Raw genomic sequence first — 23,576 nt, forward strand, 5'->3', positions numbered from 1 at the left:
GTCCGCGGCTTCAAAAAAAAGGGACAGGTTTTAATCCGTATAGCCGTGTCATTCTCCGTGGGCGCGATTGAACAACCGCAGGGAGTTAATGGGGTAGTTGGAGCGACACCTGCACATGTGGGTATAATCGTTCTCAATTGCTTCATTGGCTTCCTGCGGCATGTGATTAAGGCTCTGCGCCCACGGAGGCACGGGGGTATGTATATATACGGGTTGACACTAGGAAAGGGGATGGATAGACGGATCGAGAAAGAAAGCAGGAGGTTAAAGGACATGAATGGCGGTTTTGGAAGTAGGATCTGGCCACCTGTAAGGAGGAGACAGCATGAGCTGGGGCCCCGCGAAGAAGTGTTTGTTGGTAGCACTCTAGGGGCTAGTTCACCCCACTGAATGTTCAGTTGGAGTGGGGTGAGCAAAGCAGGTGTCCTCCCGAGGGATCTGAGGAGCGACTGCGTGAGCGCGAAGGCTGAAGGGAGGAGAGTCGACCTCGGACAGTCTGGCAGCGATGTCCATAGGGAAGCCAAGACGGAGGTCAACCGAAAGGAGCTCGTGGCTGTTGGGTCTCCGCTGGCTGCAGGAGCAATGGATGAGCTGGGGAGAATGAGAGACAGAGGTGGGCTGTGATTGTAATAAGAGAAACTGCATTTTAACCTCGGATTTTAATGGATTTATTTATTTAATGTTTTTATCCCCACTGAACACTTGGTTTTTATGGATTTAGTTATTGGAACTGTGGAGCACTACATGGGCAGCACGGTGGCGCAGTGGTAGCACTGCTGACTCGCAGTTAGGAGACCCGGGTTCACTTCCCAGGTCCTCCCTGCATGGAGTTTGCATGTTCTCCCCGTCTCTGCGTGGGTTTCCTCCCACAGTCCAAAGACATGCAGGTTAGGTGGATTGGCGATTCTAAATATGCCCTGGTGTGTTTGTGTGTGTCCTGCGGTGGGTTGGCACCCTGCTCGGGATTGGTTCCTGCCTTGTGCCCTGTGTTGGCTGGGATTGGCTCTAGCAGACCCCTGTGTTCGGATTCAGCGGGTTGGAAAATGGATGGATGGAGCACTACACTAACTGTTTTTGTTTGCTGATTTTTAATAAAAGCACCTTTGCACTGATTGCACTACCCCCTGGCTTCATTTGAAAAGTGTCCTCATTTATCAGCTCATCTCGGTGACATTACCAACGGTGTCGGGTTCAGAGCTCCTGAACGCAAGATGGGAGCATGGAGCAGACCTGCATCGTCACAGTGTCCCAAACATTATGGGGGACCAAGTAGAAAAATGTTGTCTTTTCTGCAAGCGGTGACCGAAATTTCTGCAAATCCCGTTAAATGAAAGTCTGCAATATGCACTTTAATCACAATGTCTGAATTGTTTGATTTATATTTTTAAACCATGAAGCAGAGGAGGAAATCACGGAAAAACGTGTCTTTGACCCAAGCAGCACAGAGGGCACTGTACCTATATTTCTCTGTAAAAATAATAACAGATCATGTGTGACAGTTTATATTAGGTAAATGAAATCTGTAGTGTTGTGTTTTGAAATAAAGAGCTGGATTGCATTAGACAATGACTAATACTTTACACGCCTTAATTTTATGACTTATTGCACAAGAGTGTGGTGACATAAGGAGTTCTGCCAAGTATAAAATTCCCCTACGAAAACATACACTAAAAAATAACCATCTCGTTATTTCTGCAAATATATCAAAGGTACTACCAGATAAAAATCTCATTTAAATTACTGGAAAATGTCCTTCTTGTGGATGGATGAACCAATCCATCCATTCATTTCCCCCACCAGCCTTTTCTTGGTATTGCAGCCTGGTCCATTAGCAGCATCAGATGCAAGACAGTTAACCAATCCTGGAAAATAGGATGCCAGTCCATCACAGGGCGTACTCACTAACAACAAAACAAACTCATCCGCTAACTTAACAAGTATGTCTTTGGAAAAAACCTGGAGGACACAAGGAATGACAGCTAGCGGGATGGGCAAACTACACAGTGTCACATACGTGCACATGGGAGGCAGCTAAAGGGCTTGAGTAAGGGCAGTTCCGAGACATACCGGGATGTGGCAGAGTGCACTGACTCTTTTTCTCCCTTGCCTGCAGACCATTCACGGGAGATCTCACCTGGTCGTCTTGACGTTACTTCCAGGACCGAGCCAATGGAAGGAGACCTTGCTGGCTCCGGCCCCTGTGATGTCACATCCGGGCTCGCACCAATGACAGAAGACCTTCATGAGCCCGACCCCTTTGACTTCACTTCCTGTCTTCCCCATTAAAAGCCTCCACCTTTTCCCAGTTCCCTCAGTTCTGTTTTGGACTCGGTTTTGTGCACATCAGTGCTGAATTCATTTGTTCGACTTTGCAGCCAGGAAATTAATTACACGGGTGGCTGCCCCAAACCTTTTCACAACTCTTATGTCTGTTTTTGTGTGACAACAGACAGCCACGGGACAGGGAACAAATCCAGGGCTCATGACTTGTGCACCACTGTGCCATGTTTGACTTTTACTTATGAAAGGAATAAAGAGTTTGAAGAGATCAACAAGAGCTTAGCTGCCATGCCACTTGTAACTTACGCAACCCTGCAGGAGACATGGAGAATCTTCACTAACAACCTCTGAATGTCTCTTTCAGCTTGGCTTCCAGTTGAATCTGTTAGTGTCTGAACTTGCTAAAAACCAAGGGCAACAATTACTCACTTCACGGGTGTCTAGAGTCACCGAAACTTATAATTAATGGGTATTCAGTAGCATTTTCATGCAATTTTATGTATGTTATTTATTTATTTATTTGTTTTGTCTGGCTGGAAATTTCCTGGTATTTCTTGAGATCTAAAATGGAAATGTTGCAACTTTATGAGGCATAACTATGCATTATAGTGGGTGTGGGCAAGTCATTAACCATATGATGTACACTAAATTAGCTGCTTTCTCCTCAGAAAACAGGCCTGAAAAGCATGGATTGTTATCCTTCTTTTTACTTTCTCGTACAAAGTATCGGGAAAGTATTATAATCGTCCAAAGATTTGATGTCGAGATTTTGAATAATCTCAACGTTTTAAACCTCCCTGACTTTCTCGTATACAAAGTATACAGAATGTATTGGGGAGCATGCACTGGTACAGTGTGTTGCCGCACCCACTACACGACGAAATAACTCTGGATCCCATTTTGCAACCCTCCAGGCAGACACGCGGTCCAGTCCCACCTTCCGGAAATGACCCTCTATCTGCCGCAGCCAGGTGTTACGTGGGCGACCCCTTGGCCTGGTCCAGCCACTCGGGTCCCCAGCAATGAGGAACTTACATGCTGGATCACCCTCGGGGAAATGTGCCCCATGGCCGTAGTGCTGTAACTGACGCTCCCTCACAATGCAGGTCATGTGCCTCATTCAGGACTCCATGAGCAACCGCTCATTCGACACAAAGTCAAACCAGTGGTACCCTAGGATTTTCCAGAGAGACACAGTACCAAAGGAGTCCAGTCTTCGTCTCAGGTCACTGGATAGTGTCCATGTCTCACAGCCATGTAGTAAGACAGGAAGCACCAGGACTCTGAAGACTTGGACTTATCTTTTTGCAGATATCAGGACAGACACACACATCTTCCAGCGACCTCATGACCCCCCATGCTCTCCCAATCCATCTACTGACTTCATAGGAAGAGTCACCAGAGACATGAATGTCACTGCTAAGGTAAGCAAACCTCTCGACGAGGTCGATACTCACTCCGCCAACAGACACACTGCTGATGGCTGTGCCCAAGAAGTCATTAAAGTCATTAAAGGAATCCTTTCAAAATTCAGTTTCGAGATTTTGATGAATCTCGACGTTTTAGACCTCCCTGAGTCCGAAAATGCAATTTTTGGAATTATGTTTGTCTGTGTGTGTAAACACGATAACTTGAGTGCGCTTTCACTCAGGTCCACTAGATTTTGCGTACAAGTATTAGGTACAAAAACGTAGATTTCTATCAACTTTTGGGCTATTTCTGCTAACTGGAAGTGATACTTTTTTATTCATGCAGCTGCATAGTCCAATTTATTCAACTTTATTTTTAAATTAATTTTTCAACATATTATTAATTTGATTTGATTTGTTGTTGACAGTTCTTTAATGTACATAATATAAAAATATAATAATTGTCTTGCAGTTTACTCCTCAAATATCCATCCCCATATCTGAGTATACAAGAAAGTTGAGGGGAGAGCAGTCCCGATTTATTTATTGTCATAATTAATACAAATGTCACAATTAAGCAGACAAACTGCATTTATGTGTTAGGCATTAGGTCATCCATCTAACAGTCATATTCAAATTCTCTTTCCCCTGGAAGAATCTGCAGCTGAAGAAAGTGTAGTAAAAGGTGATATGGGAGTAGATAAAGTGGGTGTACTGTAAGAAGGGCTTGTAGCAACTGAGCGTTTTCACCGATGGCTATAAAAGGTGCTAGCTAAGAAGAGCTTCACTGAGGGGCTGAATGATTTTTGACTTGCTCCTCCAAACGTGACTGCTATTTTTTTTTATTGTATGTAACACAAGACACAATGTTCCCATTGGTCTGTAGGGTTTGAAAATTATAATGAGTATTGTAGAGTACATTATAAAGACGGGGTGGCCGTAAAATGGGTTGTGCCATCCGGTGTTACCCCCAAAAGCAAAATTAATGAATGAGAATTTAAGGTAATCTCAAAGATATATGGAAGACAGGTGAACATTGTAGTCCTAGAGGGTTTTGGTATGGGATATTGAAAAAAAATATGTGGCCAAGAGATGAAATATCTCAGATACAGTGCCCTCAATATAATGTTTGTGACAAAGACACATTTATCTGCTCCACACAAATCAAACAAATCGGACATCATCATTTAAGTACACATTGCAGACTTTCATTTAAGAGGATTTCCACACATTTTGATCACACAGCACCATAAAGTTTGGGACTTAACAATGACACGTCTATTAAAGCCATCATGTTTAGGACTTTGTCGCATATCCCATGCATGCAATGACTGCTTAAAGTTTGAGATTCACAGACATCAGCAGGTGCTGAGGATCTTCTCTGGTGATGATCTGTCAAGCCTCTAATGTGGCCATCTTCAACTCCAGCGTGTCCATGTAAGTTTTAAACTTCAGCATATGAAGGTCTGCTCAATTGGATTTAAATTGTATGACTGGCTTGATGTTGACAGTGATATTCCAGACAGTTGATTTAGGCAATCCTATGCTTTTACTGACATCTCTAATGGTTTTCATAATGGCTTCTTTGACTTTCATTGGCACAGCTCTTGTCCTCATGTTTAATGATGGCAACTCCAAAGGGTAGAAGTGAGCCGAGGTGTCTTATGAAGCCATGAAACCCACTTGAAGAATCACAACCACCTGTGACGCCAACTGTCCCACACATTATGGTGCCCTGAAATGGGGGGACCACATAGGAAAAGTGTTGTTATTTCTACATGCTGTGAGTAAAATTAATGCAAATCTCCTTAAATGAAAGTCTGCAATGTGCACTTTAATCATGATATCTGAATCGTTTGATTTGTAATTTTGAAGTGTGGAGCAGAGGGGTAAATCAAGGAAAAATGCATCTTTGTCCCAAACATTATGGAGGACACTGCAAACAGAATATATTTTTGTCAATCTAAGTTGAGATAGCTGTTTGCTTAGCAGAGATTTCCAGTTAATTAGACCATGTTGCATGCAGATTCTTAATATGTACTGTACAATGTCACAAGCTGACTTCCGTTCATGGTCTGATAATCTATTTAGTAGTTCCGACTCCCAGCAGTGTGTTAGATAATCAAGAGTTGTGTTACGACAATAATCTTGAGATATTTCTATATCAGTATTTAGTAGTACACGAAGCTTCTGTGATAAATAAAGAAGGAGAATTGAGAAACCGAGCAAATTTGTTTTTACAGAATTGTCTGACTTGCACAGGGCAGAAAAAAGTTTTGGTCCTAGGGTGATATTAATGAGAAAGGTATTTAGAGGATGCAAATACTGTCCATCATCTATGTGCAGACCTCTGGAGGTCTTGATGCAGTGACTTAGTACAGTATATGCAGTGTCAGTATTGTTCATGAACGAGTTCAAAAGAGCGCGTACATTGAACAAACTCATTTTTCTAAGAATGGTGAAATTAACGTAACGTATTTGCAAGTGAAGAACATAAATGTGAGCGAGTTCAGTTTTATGTGACATTCTGGATCTGGTTTAGGTCCAGATTAAACGTTTTGCCTTACCCTGTAATGTAGGGGTGGAGCCGAATCCAAATACGATATTCGGATAAGCACAAATGGTGGATTCTTACAAATATTTATTTCTTATGAATTTTTTGCCATTTATTTGTATTCGGAAAAAATAACGTAAAATCAAATAGGTACTGTCTGTGTCTGCCTGCTTGTGCTTAAGCTGCACTCCCGCTGACATTAGCACACGGTGAAGCTCCACTTTTAGGAGAACATTGGACTTTGTGAGGCCACTTTATATTTTTCCCTGTTGGACATGCAATATGTGACGCGAATTTTGACCAGCAGCGTAATCCGTTAGTTCACCTACATGCTGGTTCCACAATCACCATTTGTGTCACACGGTAGGAAATAGAGTGGTAATTTATATGTATACTTGCATCTATTTAATTTCTTTTTTGACTGAGAGGATATTAACATATATGGTTATATGTATTTGTTGCTGGGTATAACTCAGTAAAGTGTATTATTTCATAATTACTGTATTTTATTCAAGAACAATGTAATAGCCTAATATAAGGCATGCAAAATTGAAAAAGTAAACTCATGTGTCATTTATTCTCACTCCTTAAAAAATACAAAATGAACTGAACATGAACTCGTTCGAAATTGAAATTGTCAACTATGAGCGTGAATGTATTCATTTTAATCTGTGTGAACTGAACTCTGAGTGAGTTCTTGTGAGATGTGAACTTGCACCAACACTGTACGGTGTATTCAAAAGGAGAGGATTAGTTGGAGGAGATATGATTAATAGAGGAGCTCTGGCCTCTACTAACACTAATTCTCAGTAAGTGTTGAACCATTCAGTTAATGCTATGCTGTGGTTTATAACAGTCTGTAGAGGTTGGTATGAAGAACAGAGCGTTCGAGAGGTAGTGCAGAATATTTTTACCACATTTAGTAACGCAGGTGAGAGTTCATTGTCTGACATTCTACAAAGTCTCAAAACATAGAGTTTCATTACGCAGTAAAAAAAAAACAAAAAACAAAACATATAAATCGTATAGAGCCAAGCTTTTTCTAGTTTATTATAGCTAAGGAACTAAACTGTAAAACACATTGTTGCTGGTTCAGTTTCCATCTCAGTGCAGTGTCTGAGTCTGTGCAAGTCATTTAACCTGCTTGTGATGCAACTTTAAAAAAAATATACGTAAGCATTTGTAGTTCATATTCTTGGGACTGCGTTAACTTATATAAAATAGCAATTGTTTCTTTGGTCTCAGAAGGAACCGTATAAAGACTTGTTTATATAAGCTGGAATGCTCAGGGACTAAAAGGTTTAGGAATTTAGGTTAAATAGTTACCTTTATGACATGAATTCTCCGCGGCTAATTTTAGGCGACTGTAACAGCAGCTATTATGATCTTACTTAGCACATTCCAGTAGGTTATTCAAATGAAATGTGAATAATTCTTTAACCCATTACGTGCGTGGGACTCCTAGACATGTGGACTACTGCAGGGTAGTTCATTGAAAACGTTCAAAGCTCAACTCAGCAAGCTGAAGCTTTAACTGTAAATGAAATAATTTTGCTCAATTTAATCTTCAAGGATAAGTTGGATATTTTTCAAGTCAGACTTATTTGTTCACAGTCATTTTCTACATGAAGTTGCGTTTCAAACTAAAGCGTTTTTTTACACATTAAAAACATCATCATGCCTGTTCTTGCATTACAAAATGGAGCTGAGGGGTCACAAGTACAAATACTAAATTTGAAATGACAAAACCTGCAATGGTGAATCTGTCAACTTGTCTGTTTTTAAACAGAGAAGCATTCTGTGCGACCTCAACTATAAATTAGTTTCCTGTTTCAATTCTATATTGAGAGCAATTGCTTAAACTTGTATATATATATTTATTTTGTTCACTCAGTTCACAGCTGCTCCAGACAGTAAAACACCTGCAGTCACGTGAAGCACAGACACCTCGCTCAAAGACACAGGATGGAAGGGGAGGCTGAGTGACTGAGTGTTATCATATAAGAAAGGTACGACAATTAATGTGCATTGATTTATTCAATGTGCTAATGATGATATTCTTTATTTATTTAATACAGTAGTAATGATACTGTTAATTTATTTATCACTGTACAAGTTAAGTATCTCCCCTTTTGTGCATGTGCTACCAGCCTCAGGCCTAGGGGAACCTGGACCAGGTACAAACCACTGTTACGGCAGGGCGTAGCCACAGCAGTAAGATACCAAAAATATCAAAGGACCAGGCAGCAGTCAGGAATCTCTTACCATATCTTCTGACTTTTTATATTCTCATTTACCCAGAGGTATATAAATACTTCAATATCTGCATAGGTCAACATGACGATCAGTTAAACAATGGTACACGCCAATTTCCTCTGCGGAACGATAGTGTAAAACACATTTACTTTGGTTCAAGCATAGTATTGTTGTCAGCTATCAAGAAGTAACCCAAATGTTCCCAGAACTCATTCATTACTTTCTCGTGTACAAAGTATTGGGAAATCGTCCAAAAATTCAACCTCGAGATTTTGCTGAATCTCAACGCTTTAGACCTCCCTGACTTTCTCGTATACAAAGTAGAGGGAAAGTATTGGAATCGTCCAAAAATTCAATTTTGAGATTTTGATGAGTCTTGACGCTTTAGACCTCCCTGACTTTCTCGTATACAAAGTATAAGGAAAGTATCGGAATCGTCCAAAAATTTGATTTCGAGATTTTGATTAATCTCAATGCTTTAGACCTCTCTGAGTCCGAAAATACCATTTTTGGAATTATGTCTCTGTGTGTTTGTGTTTGTTTATGTAAACACAATAGCTTGAGTACACTTTCACTTCGGTCAATCAAATTTTGCATACAAGTATTAGCTACAAAATGTAGATTTCTAGCAACGTTTGAGCTATTTCTGCTAACCAGAAGTGGTACTTTTTTATTCATGCATCTGCAGAGTTCAATTTATTCAACTTTACTTTTATAATAATTGTACAATATATTATTAATTTGATTTGATTTGTTGTTGAAGGTTCTTTAACGTACATAATATAAAAATATAATCATTGTTTTGCGGTTTACTCCTCAAATATCCATCCCCATATCTGAGTATGGCGGCACGGTGGCGCAGTGGGTAGCGCTGCTGCCTCGCAGTTGGGGGACCTGGGTTCGCTTCCCGGGTCCTCCCTGCGTGGAGTTTGCATGTTCTCCCTGTGTCTGCGTGGGTTTCCTCCCACAGTCCAAAGACATGCAGGTTAGGTGGATTGGCGATTCTAAATTGGCCCTAGTGTGTGTTTGTGTGTGTCCTTCGGTGGGTTGGCACCCTGCCCGGGATAGGTTCCTGCCTTGTGCCCTGTGTTGGCTGGGATTGGCTCCAGCAGACCCCTGTGACCCTGTGTTTGGATTCAGCGGGTTGGATAATGGGTGGATGGATGGATGGATATCTGAGTATACAAGAAAGTCGAGGGGAGACCACTCCCGATGTTTTTTCAAAGGAAGCAGGCAGTTCCGTATCCCCATATTGTATGTGGATGAGGTAGTAATCAAAGCGGTCTGATTATTCAAAGCAGGTGACTCCTTTGCAAGATAAGTAAATATTTATATCCTGTAGACAGCCATCAACAATAATTTGTAGCAGAATTTTCCAGGATATTTGCCTTTTCTTTAAAACACTGATTTTTAGCCCATTACACATGTGGCTGTGTGGTGTCTTGCAAGAACCTCATTGGCGTGACGTTATCTGCATATCTGACCATCCTTTAGTTACTGTAAACTTCTGTTGGAGTGCTAGTGCTAGCAAGATTGGCTTTTGTAGAAAATAACAAAACATAAATGAACGTTTAAGGCCAAACGTAAAGAGAAATATAGCTGATTTTGAAATGGCCGTAACAAATTTGAGACAGAATGTATTGTTTGTAGTTGCAGGTACATTTGTTTCAGTTACAAACAAAGGTATTCTAGATGTTGAAGCACATGTGGAAGCAGCAAAACCATAAAAAGAATGTTTGAAGTGAAAATAAGTTGTCGAAGATCACAAACTTCATCGTGCATCCAGTGAGGAGATCATTCATGCAGCTGAGAAGACTTCAGCATTTAATTGTAAAAAACATCACAGAAGGTATAAATAAACTGACCGTGAGAGTCCTCCAATGAAGAGCATTTCAAGTGCACACAGAAAAACAGAAGCGATAAGAAGTCAGTGATTTCTCCTCATGCAGTTAAAACTGTGATAGACCAAAAAGCAGGCATTCCGTTTTGTGGTTTGGATACTGATACATGCAATCATCTTGCAGTGAAGATGTTTTCTCTGCTGATTGTGAATTTTGCTAATGAAGGTAGTGGAATAAAGACTAAACTTCTGACCTATCTAGTTTATGTGTTTACATCAATCACAAAGCTTTTTCAAGTGAAAATTGCAAAGTTAGGTGTTAATTCAGGTGTGCAAATGGGACCTCCACCAGGAGAATGCTGCCCCCCAGAGTATTGCTGGGAATACGTACATGGCCCTGAAAAGCAGTTTCCTCTGTCCTTCCATTATCGTGGGCTTTGGGCTGGGAAAGGCACCAGCAACCAAACTGGCCAGGGTCCATGTCTCTCTGTTATAAGGGCGTCCCAAGCAGGTAAGGAGCCATTGATCCTGTCCAGGATGCCACCCAATCAGCGTTGTTTGTGACAAAATATATTTTGTAAATAAAATAAATAAATAATAAAAAATAAATAAAATATATAAACTGTATAGATAGATAGATAGATAGATAGATAGATAGATAGATAGATAGATAGATAGATAGATAGATAGATAGATATGAAAGGCACTATATAATAGATAGATAGATAGATAGATAGATAGATAGATAGATAGATAGATAGATAGATAGATAGATAGATAGATAGATAGATAGATAGATAGATAGATAGATAGATAGATAGATAGATAGATAGAAAAATTTCCATATAATGTCCTGTTTTTTCCATCATAGAAAATGGTTACCTCGACCACAGTCACAGCAGTTTAGTTCTCCTGATGGTGTGTGAGATGACATTCAAGTTAGTAAAAGTAAAAAATAAAAATCAGCTTAACTCCAACAGAGATGTATGTAAGATGCCTTTGTGGTATTTTATATTACAGTGACGAAATGCGCATTTTCTAAAGATTCAGATTTCATCTCACTCTGACACAGCGCCACAGTGACCTGCTATCTGCCATGTTCAGATACGGCCCCACAATTTTAGTTTAAGACTTCAGCCCAGATTTAATGTGAAACATTTTATATTTAAGAGGTTTGAACTGCCATTACCTACAGACCCTCCACATCCAACTGCTAATAATTCCACATGAATCTTTACGTCACCTGAGTTGGAATCTGCAGTCTTTGAAAGCAATTTCAGTTGCATGATACTTTAAAAATATGTATGCAACTAAGGCGTTTAGAATTTTTTGTCACTCTTATTTTGAAAATAACTCACTGTTACAGGATATGCAACAAATAAAACTGTGATAACAAACTCTTTAATAAAGCAACTAGAAATTTAAAAAATGCTCCAACTTTAAAACCCGCTGCCCAAGTGTCTGAATGTTAAGCCGTGTGTACGTTTTCACTTTTGGTTGCTTATTGATCTCTTCCTGATTTGATTGGGTTTCTGTCGTTTTTTTTTTTTTGTTCAGTTTTGTTTTTTTAGTTTTCTAACTTCCCTTTTAAATTAATTTTAACAACACCACAAGAGGCTATCACTGTCCTTATGGTTCAGATCCTTACAATGTGGTTTGGATATTCCATTAAGGATGTAAACATAATGATGAGTATTGAAAATTTTAAAATGGGGAGCCTGGATGTTGCTTATCATGAAAATGGTTTTACACTGATATGCTGGTTAGGCCTTTTTCCATTCCACTACACTTCAAGTCAATCTGTTCACCCCAACTGTATTTCAAATAGTGAACCCTATGTTAACTTAAGAGTTAGTTAAATGGCACCAGTTTCATAAGGATGGCTGGCCCCCTCTCTTTCTTGCATGCCTAGAAGCAAAGGCTGACCTCCTGGCTGGAAACACATTTATCTCACTTCCCTGGCCTCACTCCAGGCTTTGTTTAATGGTGTTTTCCTTCCATAATGCTTCCTTTGGCCTGTTTACTTCTCTCTGTTACAGCTTGATCACCCATGAATGAACAGGATACTTTAATTTCCATCCCTCTCTTTACAATTCAGGGTTGCAGGGGCCAGAGCCTATCCCAGCAAAATAAGGCGCAAGGCAGGAAACTGATTTGAACAGAAAGTCATCATGTATCTCTGAATCTGTAAGATGTTCTATAGCTGGTTAATTCTGGTGAGTTTTACATTTATAACTCTGTTTTCCATGTTGTTTTATTTGGCTGCTGGCCTCCTATTGTTCCTGGAGATTTAAGATAGCCACAATATTTTGATGTCACATGGTAGACATGGCCAAGTAACTAATGGTGTTTGAGTAGCTGATCTTCCCTAGAGCTAGAGATATAGCATGGCCATATAGCCCCAGTAGCAGAAGTCACATAACAATAAATAGTTGTAAAAGCCGTTTAGGTGTACATCATCAGAAAATAGATTGAGGCATTGTGTGCTTCCAATATGCATAGTGGGCATCTATGAGTGTAATTGCTTTATTTGTAAGTTCTTATATAGTGTAAGTACCAGAGAGGAAGGACAGGCATCCACACAGCAGGTGGCAGTGTTCCTCTAGGCTGGTCCCTGTTGAGACACTCACATGGTGGCATGGGACTTGGAGTCCTTAAGTACAACATTGTTGGGGTCTTTAGGTGCCACCAGAGGGCACTACCCCGGTTTCCACCTGCCCCTGAAAGTGATCCAGATGACCAATGCCAGGATACCAGAAGAAGTCCTGGATCCAGTTTAAAAGAAGCCCACAGCCTCACCTTGAGGGGTCAGAGTTGGAAGGCAGTTGGTGACACTCATTGGGAGGACGGAAGGAGGAAGAGAATCTTTAGACATTCGAAACTTTTTATTTGAGCCCGGAATTGAGTCGGGTGACATTGTGTTCTTGGTTTGGGGCTCAGTGGTGACCCCTTATGGTTACAATATTTATTTTTGTGTCTTTGTATTTTATTTCTTTATTCTGGTGATGCTATTTGGTATAATTCTTTAAGCTTTGTTGCTTCCATTTTATATTTAATTCTTGTATTGCCACTGCCATGTTGTTTATATTTGCTATGCCAGTCAAGTGTCAAAGAAATCACATGACATGCTGGGTCATCACAGTCCACCTGTACAATGGCAGCACCCAGAACTATGCACCTAAGTATTAGATTAAAGATATATAAAGTTAGTGTGACAAAAGCACAGAACGGATCGAGTTACTTACTGTTAAGGCCTTTGCAATTATGGAGTGTGCCATTGCATCCATCTGTCCACAGTGCAAATCTCATCCTCATCTCCAACTGAATTGCCATGGACTTGCACCATGCAGCATCTCAGTTTGAAGGTTTGCACTGTGGCGAAATGTTGGTGGTGCACTGCGCACCTGTATGATCTGGATCATGAGCAGGTGATTTACAGCGTGAGCTGAATGGAGAGCTCCATCAGTCAGCCATGCAGAGCCTCTGTCTGAGAACTGTGAGTGGTGCGCTTCCTGGCGATGTCAGCTGATTTCTTCTGTGCAAGGGCCACCTTTTTTTGTGCCGTGTTGTCACCAGCTGCATGGCCATAGACTCATACCGTGATGCATCTCAGTTTGAAGATTTGCACTGTGGTGAACTGCCAGCGGTGAGCAATGAACCCATAACATCTGGATCAGAAGTGAGCACTCTGATGCATGACCTAAATGGAGAGCTCCATCAGTCAGCCGTGCATAGCCTGTCTCTCAATGCTGTGAGCACAACGCTTGCTGATGATGTCACGTGATTTCCGTCGGTGTAAGCCCCAGATGTTTCTGCACAGCATCGCCACTTCACTTTAACTGACCACAATGCAAATCCCATCCTCATGCCAACTGAATTGCTATGGACTTGCACCATGCAGCCTCTCCATTTGAAGGTTTGCACTGGGGTGTAAGGTTGGTGGTGAGCTGCAAACCTGTATGATTTGCATGAGCTTAATGATGAGCTCCATCAGTCGGCCATGCAGAGCGTCTCTCTGAAAACTGTTAGTGGTACGCTTCCTGGTGATGTCACCTGATTTCTTTCTGTGTAAGCCCCAGCTGTTTCTGCACAGCATCGCCACTACACTTTAACCGACCACTATGCAAATGCCATCCGCATCGCCAGCTGAATGGCCATGGACTTACACTATGCAGCATCTCAGTTTAAAGATTTGCACTGTGGTCAACTGCTGGTGTTGAGCCCATAGCATCTAGCTCAGAAGTGAGTGCTTCCCAGCGTGAGCTAAACGGAGAGCTCCATCAGTCAGCCATGCAGAGACCATCTCTGGACACTAGCTGTAGTGCACTTTCTGTTGATGTCAGCTGATTTTTTTCAGTGTAAACCGCAACTTTGTCTTGTACCGCATCGCTACTACATTACACCTATTAAAAATGCAAATCCCATCCTCGTCGCCATCTGAATTGCTATGGACTCGCACCGTGCAGCATCTCAGTTTGAAAACTTGCACCGTGGTGAACTGCTAGTGGTGAGCCGTGAACCCAGAGCATTTGGCTCCGATGTGAGCGATCTGTAGAGTGAAATAAATAGAGAACTCTGTAAGTCAGCCGTGCAGAGACCATCTTCAAACACTGTAATCGGTACACTTTCTGGTGATGCCAGCTGATTTCTGTACAGTCATATGGAAAAGTTTGGGAACCCCTCTTAATTCTTTGGATTTTTGTTTATTATTGGCTGAGCTTTCAAAGTAGCAACTTCCTTTTAATATATGACATGCCTTATGGAAACAGTAGTATTTCAGCAGTGACATTAAGTTTATTGGACTAACAGAAAACATGGAATATGCATCATAACAAAATTAGACAGGTGCATAAATTTGGGCTCCCCAAAATATCTCTGATATTACATCAGTACTTAGTTGAGCCTCCTTTTGCAAATCTAACAGCCTCTAGACGCTGTCCTCCTATAGCCTTTGATGAGTGTCTGGATTCTGGATGGAGGTTTTTTTGACCATTCTTCCATACAAAATCTCTCCAGTTCAGTTAAATTTGATGGATGCTGAGCATGAACAGCCTGCTTCAAATCATCCCATAGATTTTCGATAATATTCAAGTCAGGGAACTGTGATGGCCATTCTAGAACATTGTACTTCTCCCTGTGCATGAATGCCTTTGTAGATTTCAAACTGTGTTTTGGGTCAATGTCTTGTTGAAATATCCAACCCCTGCGTAACTTCAACTTTGTAACTGATGCTTGAACATTATCCTGAAGAATTTGTTGATATTTGGTTGAATTCCTCCGATCCTTGACTTTAACAAGAGCCTCAGTCCCTGAACTAGCCACACAGCCCCACAGCATGATGGAACCTCCACCAAATTTGTTCTTCTTCCGCCATGCAAAGTGCTTTTTGTTAATACCAAATAACTCAATTTGTGTCTCATCAGTCCAAAGCACTTTATTCCAAAATGAATCTGGCTTGTCTAAATGAGCATTTGCATGCAACAAGCGACTCTGTTTGTGGCATGAGTGCAGAAAGGGCTTCTTTCTCATCATCCTGCCATCCAGATGTTCTTTGTGCAAATTGCGCTGAATTGTAGAACGATGTACAGATACACCATCTGCAGCAAGATGTTCTTGCAGGTCTTTGGAGGTGATCTGTGAGTTGTCTGTAATCATTCCCACAATCCTGCCCATATGCCACTCCTGTATTTTTCTTGGCCTGCCAGACCTGCTGGGTTTAACATCAACTGTGTTTGTGGCCTTCCATTTCCTGATTCTATTCCTTACAGCTAAAACTGACAATTTAAACCTCTGAGATAGTTTTTTGTACCCTTCCCCTAAACCATGAGACTGAACAATATGTGTTTTCAGATCTTTTGAGAGTTGCTTTGAGGATCCCATGCTGTCACTCTTCAGAGGAGAGTCAAAAGGAAGCACAACTTGCAATTGACCACCTTAAATACCTTTTTATCTCATGATTGGACACACCAGTCTATGAAGTTCAAGGCTTAACCAGCTCATCCAACCAATTTGGTGTTGCAAGTAATCAGCATTGAGCAGTTTCATGCATTCAAATCAGCAAAATGACAAGGGGACCCAAATTTTTGCACAGCCAGTTTTTCACATTTAATTTAATTTCATACAACTAAATACTGCTTCACTAAAAATCTTTGTTCGGAAAACACCCCAGTACTCAGATGTTCCTAGGAAGTGAAAGACATACCACCGTTATCTTTTTTGTTGAAAGTAGAGGAAATTATTATGCATGCTGAGAGGGGTTCCCAAACCTTTTCATATGACTGTATGTGTGAGCCCCATCTTTTTCTGTACAGCGTCACTGCTACATTCCACCTATCCACAAGAGACAGAGAGAGAGAGAGAAAGAGAAATCAGCTTAGATCCCCAGGAAGCACACTGCTCACAGTATTCAGAGATGGTCTATGTGCAGACGACTGATGAAGCTCTTCATTTAGCTTACACTAATGAGTGCTCTCTTCTGAGCCAGACGCTACAGGTTCACAGCTCACCACCAGCAGTTCACCACAGTGCAAATCTTCAAACTGAGATGCTGCACAGTGTGAGTGCATGGCAATTTAGATGACGATGTCGCCACTCTGTGCAGCATCTCAGTTTGAAGATTTGCACTGTGGTGAACTGCTGGTGGTGAGCTGTGAACCTGTAGCGTCTGGCTCAGAAGAGAGCACTCATTAGTGTAAGCTCAATGAAGAGCTTCATCAGTCGTCTGCACATAGACCATCTCTGAATACTGTGAGCAGTGTGCTTCCTGGGGATCTCAGCTTTCTCTCTCTTTCTCTCTCTCTCGCCCTACTTTTTTTCCATACAACGTCACCACTACAGGTGGCCATTACCCAGACAAACTCACAAATGAAAAAGTTACGTCTTCTTCATTTTTTGGACCTATGTTTCATTTAACAATTACTTGCATGGTAATGCAATGCTTATTGCTGTTGCCTCTCTGTTTCAAAGACATGGTCAAATCTTGGCTCAGTTGTTGTGTGTGTTGAGTTTGATCACTCTCCTCATGTCTCCATGGGTTAACACTGGGTACACTGGTATCCTGCAGGTGTACACGTTGGGCTAATTTTGTGCAGAACATTAGGAGTCAAAGCAAGAAAATACCTTGAGATGAATTCAAATGTAGGCACTGTGAAAGATAGAGGCACTGTTGACTCCCTTGAACCCTCAGATCAGACGTCAGACACCAGATAAAAGTCCAATATGACTTTATTTTATAATAGTTATGTGCACCAAGCACACTCCACTCCACTATACTCATACATAACACAATAATAAATCAATAATCAATCAATCAATCCTCCACTCCCAGACGCGTTGCCACCCTTCCGCCCAGCTCAGCTCAACATCTGGGATTTCCCACAGTCCTTTTATAGTCCTTGACCCGGAAGTGTTTCACCTCTCTCTGTCCATGTGACCATGAACACTTCCGGGTCAGATAAAAGCTCCTTTTCTTCAACCCGGAAGCACGTCGTTCCTTCTGGTCATGTGATCAGGACGTACCTCTGGGTTATAGGGCATGTAGCATTCCGTAAGCCTCCCTACAGCGGCTCCTGGTGGTCCCCATGGTATCCAGTAGGGCTGTTTATAAAAACTACATGGTCCATGAGGCCCTGCTGGAATTTGGGGAGCCTCCATACTGCTGGGAGGGCTCCACCTGACGGTTTGGAGGTGTGGGCCGGAATATATGGCCGGCCATCCTTCACAGCACATACGGAATCTTTATCAAAAAAAAAATCTATAACCAAAGTCAAAACACTAACATCCTGCCAAGTAGCATAATAAAGATTTGTGTTTGTTTGATTTTTCAAGAACCCAATACACATATAACACACTGCGGGGACCTGCCATCTTAAATAGTGTAGTGCAATGATACAACGTATTTTCCTCACAGGACTGGTAATGTAAAAACAGTTACAAAATGGTGGCAACCATACTAAATGGAATACATAAAACCTTGCCAGTGTAATAATTGAATAAAATCAAAAAGAAATATTCATGCAGATACGACAAATATAAAACTACTTGACTAATTAAGGCCGAAAATGTAACCTGGCGCCATTTGAACAGTTGTGGCTGTGCGACTGACTGCATCCTATGGTGGACTGACACCCCAACCAGGGTTGTTTCCTGCTTTCCACCTAATTCCACTGGAAATACCTGGGTCCAACTGGATTAAACAGGTTCAGTAATGGATGCTCGGTTAACATGCGTTTGAGCAATATTCCTTAAGGTATAGGCATCCCATTTGATAATGATATACATTATCAAAAAGTATGAGATATTTATCCACAAAAGAGGAATGAGAACACTGAGATTTGAGAATCAAAATATCAGGTACACTAAACTGTGAGAAATATTTAAAAGTAAATAAAGAGGCTTTCAACAATAAAGTGTGTCAGAGTTATAAAATTCAAGGGTCGGCGAGTTTCACCTTGGCAAAATGAGCTGCTGTGCGTCATTTCTTAGTTGCTTCTTTCTAAAGTAATATCATATAACTCCTCTTGCACTTTTTTTTTTATAATTTTACAATAAAGCATTTTCATGTGTTTAATTTAGATTCTTGCCATGGATTATTATAAAGAAACTGTCTAATACTGAAATAAATCCAAACTCTACAGATCCATCTAAATTAAGCAAATATATACTGGGAAAAGGCAGATAAGTTAATTATTCACTCCTTTTGTTGCGACAATTACTTAAGGACATTAATGGAAATAAAAGGGAAGCGCATTCAAGAGTGAAGCCAGGAAGCCCACTGTTTCACACAATGGGTCATGGGAAACTACTAAGCTATAAAGGTGAAGCGGAAACCTTGACAGCTTTTAAAAAAACATCTGGAATATTTGAACAACTTAGCCATTAATTAACTAAACAAGCAAGTTGGGCTGAATGGCCTCCTCCCATTTGTAAAACGTTTTAGGTTCCTTTGTGTTAAACAGAATCTGCTATAACTGGTGGTCTTTAGAAGTCACATCCGAACATTAGTGGAGTTCACCCGGGTTCAAGTTGATTACAAATGTCACTGTTGCTTCAACCTTATGGGGACAATGAGTGGCAAGAGGTACTGAAACAGGGACAGCAAAATGGTGTAGTGGCTAATGCTGCTGCTGCTGCTGCATATTCATGGGAGTTTTTCTGGGTACTCCATTTTTCAGCAAATACACTTGCAGTTTGGCATCATTGTTGTATCCAGTAGTGGTGTGCATATTTTCTGAGACATGTTTTCTTTAAAAAGTACATTTTTTTATTGAAATAAAAAGTCCTCCAGTCATAGTGACTCAAAGACTATGTTTTTGATATGAACGTGAGCAACACTGGAACATCACAAGGAACGGGCCTGTCTGCTGTTCTCTTCATTCTGTACACCTCAGACTACAAATATAACACCAGGTCTTGTCATTTGCAGAAATTCTCAGATGATTTCTAACTTATGGGGTGTATTGATAAAGAAGATGAGACAGAGGAGAGGAGGCAGAGGCAGAATTTGGTTTCTTGATTTTTAAAGATAATTCTCTGCAGCAACTGCAAAACCAAGGACATGCTTATGGACTTTCGTCACACCAAAGAGCCTCTATGTCCAGTTGCCATTCAGGGAGTGGATGTAGTGGTGGTCCACTCCTACAGACACTTGAGGGGCCACATTAATGACAGGTTGGACTGGTTTCAGAACAAAGAAGAACTATAGAAGAAAGGGCAGAGTGGGCTCTTTTTAATGAAGGAAGTGACATTCTTCACATCTTCTATAACTCTCTGATGGCCAGTGCGATTTTCTACACTGCGGTGTGCTGTGCAGGTAACATCACTTCAAGAGAGGCCCACCGAGGCAACAAGATAATTAAAAGAGCAGGCTCGGTTATGGGATGGATCTGAAAATAGTAGCGGAAGAGAAAATTAAAATAAAATTGAGTGCCATTATGAACAAAGCTGAGGACTTTCAGCCAAGAAATCACTTGGCAGAAGTGTGTCAGGATACAATAAGGGGGGCTTCTTTTTACCAATAGCAATACACCCATATAGTGCCTCACAGGAACCGGGACAGGCAAGTCAGGAATTTTACTTTTCTTCCTTTTCAGTCATTCTGACAAAGACGAATAAAGTTCTAATTGCATCCATAATGGCTAACAGGGTACAACACCCTACTACTATAGTCACTTTAATAAAGAGTTTGTTATCGCAGTTTTGTTTATTGCATATTTTCTAACAGGGAGTTATTTTCAAAAATAACAGTGATAAAATAATGTAAATGCCTTAGTTGCGTAAATAAAATGTGTTTTCAAATACCACTTTATACTATCATGTAGCTGAAATTGCTTTCATAGACTGCAGATTCCAACTCCGGTGACATAAAAATTCATGTGGAATTATTAGCTGTTGGATGTGGACGGTCTGTAGGTAATGGGAGTTCAAATTTCTTAAACATAAAATGTTTCACATTAAATCTGGGCTGAAGTCTTCAACTAAAATTGTGGGGCCGTATCTGAACATGACAGATAGCAGGTCACTGTGGCGCTGTGTCAGAGTGAGATGAAATCTGAATCTTTAGAAAATGCGCATTTCGTCACTGTAATATAAAATAACACAGAGACATCTTACATACATCTCTGTTGGAGTTAAGCTGATTTTTATTTTTTACTTTTACTAACTTGAATGTCATCTCACACACCATCAGGAGAACTAAACTGCTGTGACTGTGGTCGAGGTAATTTGATGTAAAAAACAGGACATCTTATGGAAAAAGTCTATCTATCTGTTATATAGTGCCTTATCTATCTATCTATCTATCTATCTATCTATCTATCTATCTATCTATCTATCTATCTATCTATCTATCTATCTATCTATCTATCTATCTATCTATCTATCATATAGTGCCTTTCATATCTATCTATCTATCTATCTATCTATCTATCTATCTATCTATCTATCTATCTATCTATCTATCTATCTATCTATCTATCTATCTATCTATCTATCTATCTATCTATCTATCTATCATATAGTGCTTTTCACATCTATCTATCTATCTATCTATCTATCTATCTATCTATCTATCTATCTATCTATCTATCTATCTATCTATCTATCTATCTATCTATCTATCTATTATATAGTGCTTTTCATATCTATCTATCTATCTATTATATAGTGCCTTTCATATCTATCTATCTATCTATCTATCTATCTATCTATCTATCTATCTATCTATCTATCTATCTATCTATCTATCTATCTATCTATCTATCTATTATATAGTGCTTTTCATATCTATCTATCTATCTATTATATAGTGCCTTTCATATCTATCTATCTATGCCCAGGCCTCCACTTCATTTGAGATCATAAGTCCTGTAATGTATTTTGTTGTCAGAGTACATTTCCTCTCTGTGTTTATTAAAGGTTCATGTACATCTTGAGGGGGATTGCCGTTGCTTACTCTTAGTTAGTAGGGGCACACCATAAGTGTTATTTTTATTCAGAAATTTTCTGACATCTTTCCTCAAGGTGACTTACAAGATCAATTTATGATTACATGCCTTCCTTTCATTTGGACCACAAGTGATTAATAAACTTGCTCAGGGCTGCTTAGTGTGCCAGAGGTGCCACTTGATGAGGCAATCTTGTGGTTGAAAGTCCAGTGCCTTAGCCCCTACACCACATAGTCTGCTTGTTGTTATCAGTGCTGTATGGTTTAAAGGATCTATCTATCTATCTATCTATCTATCTATCTATCTATCTATCTATCTATCTATCTATCTATCTATCTATCTATCTATCTATCTATCTATCTATCTATCTATCTATCTATCTATCTATCTATCTATCTATCTATCTATCTATCTATACAGTGTATATATTTTATTTATTTTTTATTATTTATTTATTTTATTTACAAAATATATTTTGTCACAAACAGCACTGATTGGGTGGCATCCTGGACAGGATCAATGGCTCCTTACCTGCTTGGGACGCCCTTATAACAGAGAGGACCCCCAGAACACTGCACACATCTTTATGGATGCGTCTGAGTAGACACGGACCATTGGCTGTAAAGCAAACACTACAGTGAAGCAGAACAAAGCAATGCAGCAGTGCATTGGTGTCAAAGAGCAGTCGAGTAAATGATAAAAAGTTTCCATTTCCCATTTTATTGATTGAGTATGTTGACTTGATGTCAGCAAACGTGGGGAATTTCCACATTTCACTTTGTTTCCTACTTCTAATTTTTGCTTCTGTTATACCTACTCAAGAGTCAAAGAAATTTATGAGAAGAGAAATTCCCTTCAGGGCATACATCATGAAAGTAAGCTAATAATGTTTTCAGATTTCTTTGCAAATGTTGATGGTGTTTAATGATGAAATGCCACTACTGTACTATATATACATTGGTTTTATATGTAACACCATGTCTGTTTTAATCTTTGATTTAAAATTATTATTATGGTATTATTTCAAATAAAGACCATTGTTGCTGTTTTCTCCTACCTGGAATGCAATATTCAGTTTCACCTCCTTTTCATCCTCTGATGCTCAGTTACTGTACAAGATATCAGATGTGCCACTACCTCCATGATTCAAGCCTATAATGGAAAAATTACAGTGAAATTTAGCAGATTTTACCAAAACAACTTGCAGATGATAAGCAATTAAAGATAAATGTTAATACACTGTAACAAGACCACCAGGGGGGGTGTGCCAGCCACCCAACCCGACACAGACAAATGCAGGAGGCATATCTATAAAAACACAAGGTTTTTTATTTTTCTTCACCTTGTGGGAAACGCCTTCCTCGTTTCCCACAGGCACAACACAGTCTCAAACACAACAGAATACTTTCTCCTCCACTCCTCTCCGGCAAGCTTTGTCTCCCTCCTCCTGACTCTGGCTTCCGGAGTGGTGGCTGCTGGCTCCTTTTGTAGCCCACCTGGAAGTGCTCCAGGTGTTTGATGACTCATTTCCGGCTACACTTCCAGGTGTGGCAGAAGAACTGCCCACATGGGTTCAGGAACCACTACAGCGCCCCCAGGCGGCACCCCCGGATTCCAACAGGGTTGTAGAGAACTCCATCTCACATGGAGACTTGTGGGAATCCGAGGCACCACTGTCACCCAGCGGGGCTGTCATCTAGCACCCTGGGGGAGTTACTTATGGAGGAACTCCATAAATGCTGGTTAACAAGCTTAAGTAGGCTGCAAGTGATGGTCGTACAACCAAAACAAAA

At 40.4% G+C, this 23,576-nt stretch overlaps 1 protein-coding gene across 1 annotated transcript in view; it reads right to left on the minus strand.

Annotated features, from left to right (window-relative positions):
- Positions 1-23,576, minus strand: part of LOC114666516 (RAS guanyl-releasing protein 1-like) — a 224,542-nt gene that overhangs the window by 131,857 nt on the left and 69,109 nt on the right. The window contains exon 2 of the mRNA XM_051919984.1: positions 22,841-22,935. The gene's annotated coding sequence lies outside the window, so the exon portion shown is untranslated. The remainder of the gene's footprint in view (positions 1-22,840; positions 22,936-23,576) is intronic.

This window comes from Erpetoichthys calabaricus, chromosome 16 (assembly GCF_900747795.2).
Source record: "Erpetoichthys calabaricus chromosome 16, fErpCal1.3, whole genome shotgun sequence".
Lineage (NCBI taxonomy): Eukaryota > Metazoa > Chordata > Cladistia > Polypteriformes > Polypteridae > Erpetoichthys > Erpetoichthys calabaricus.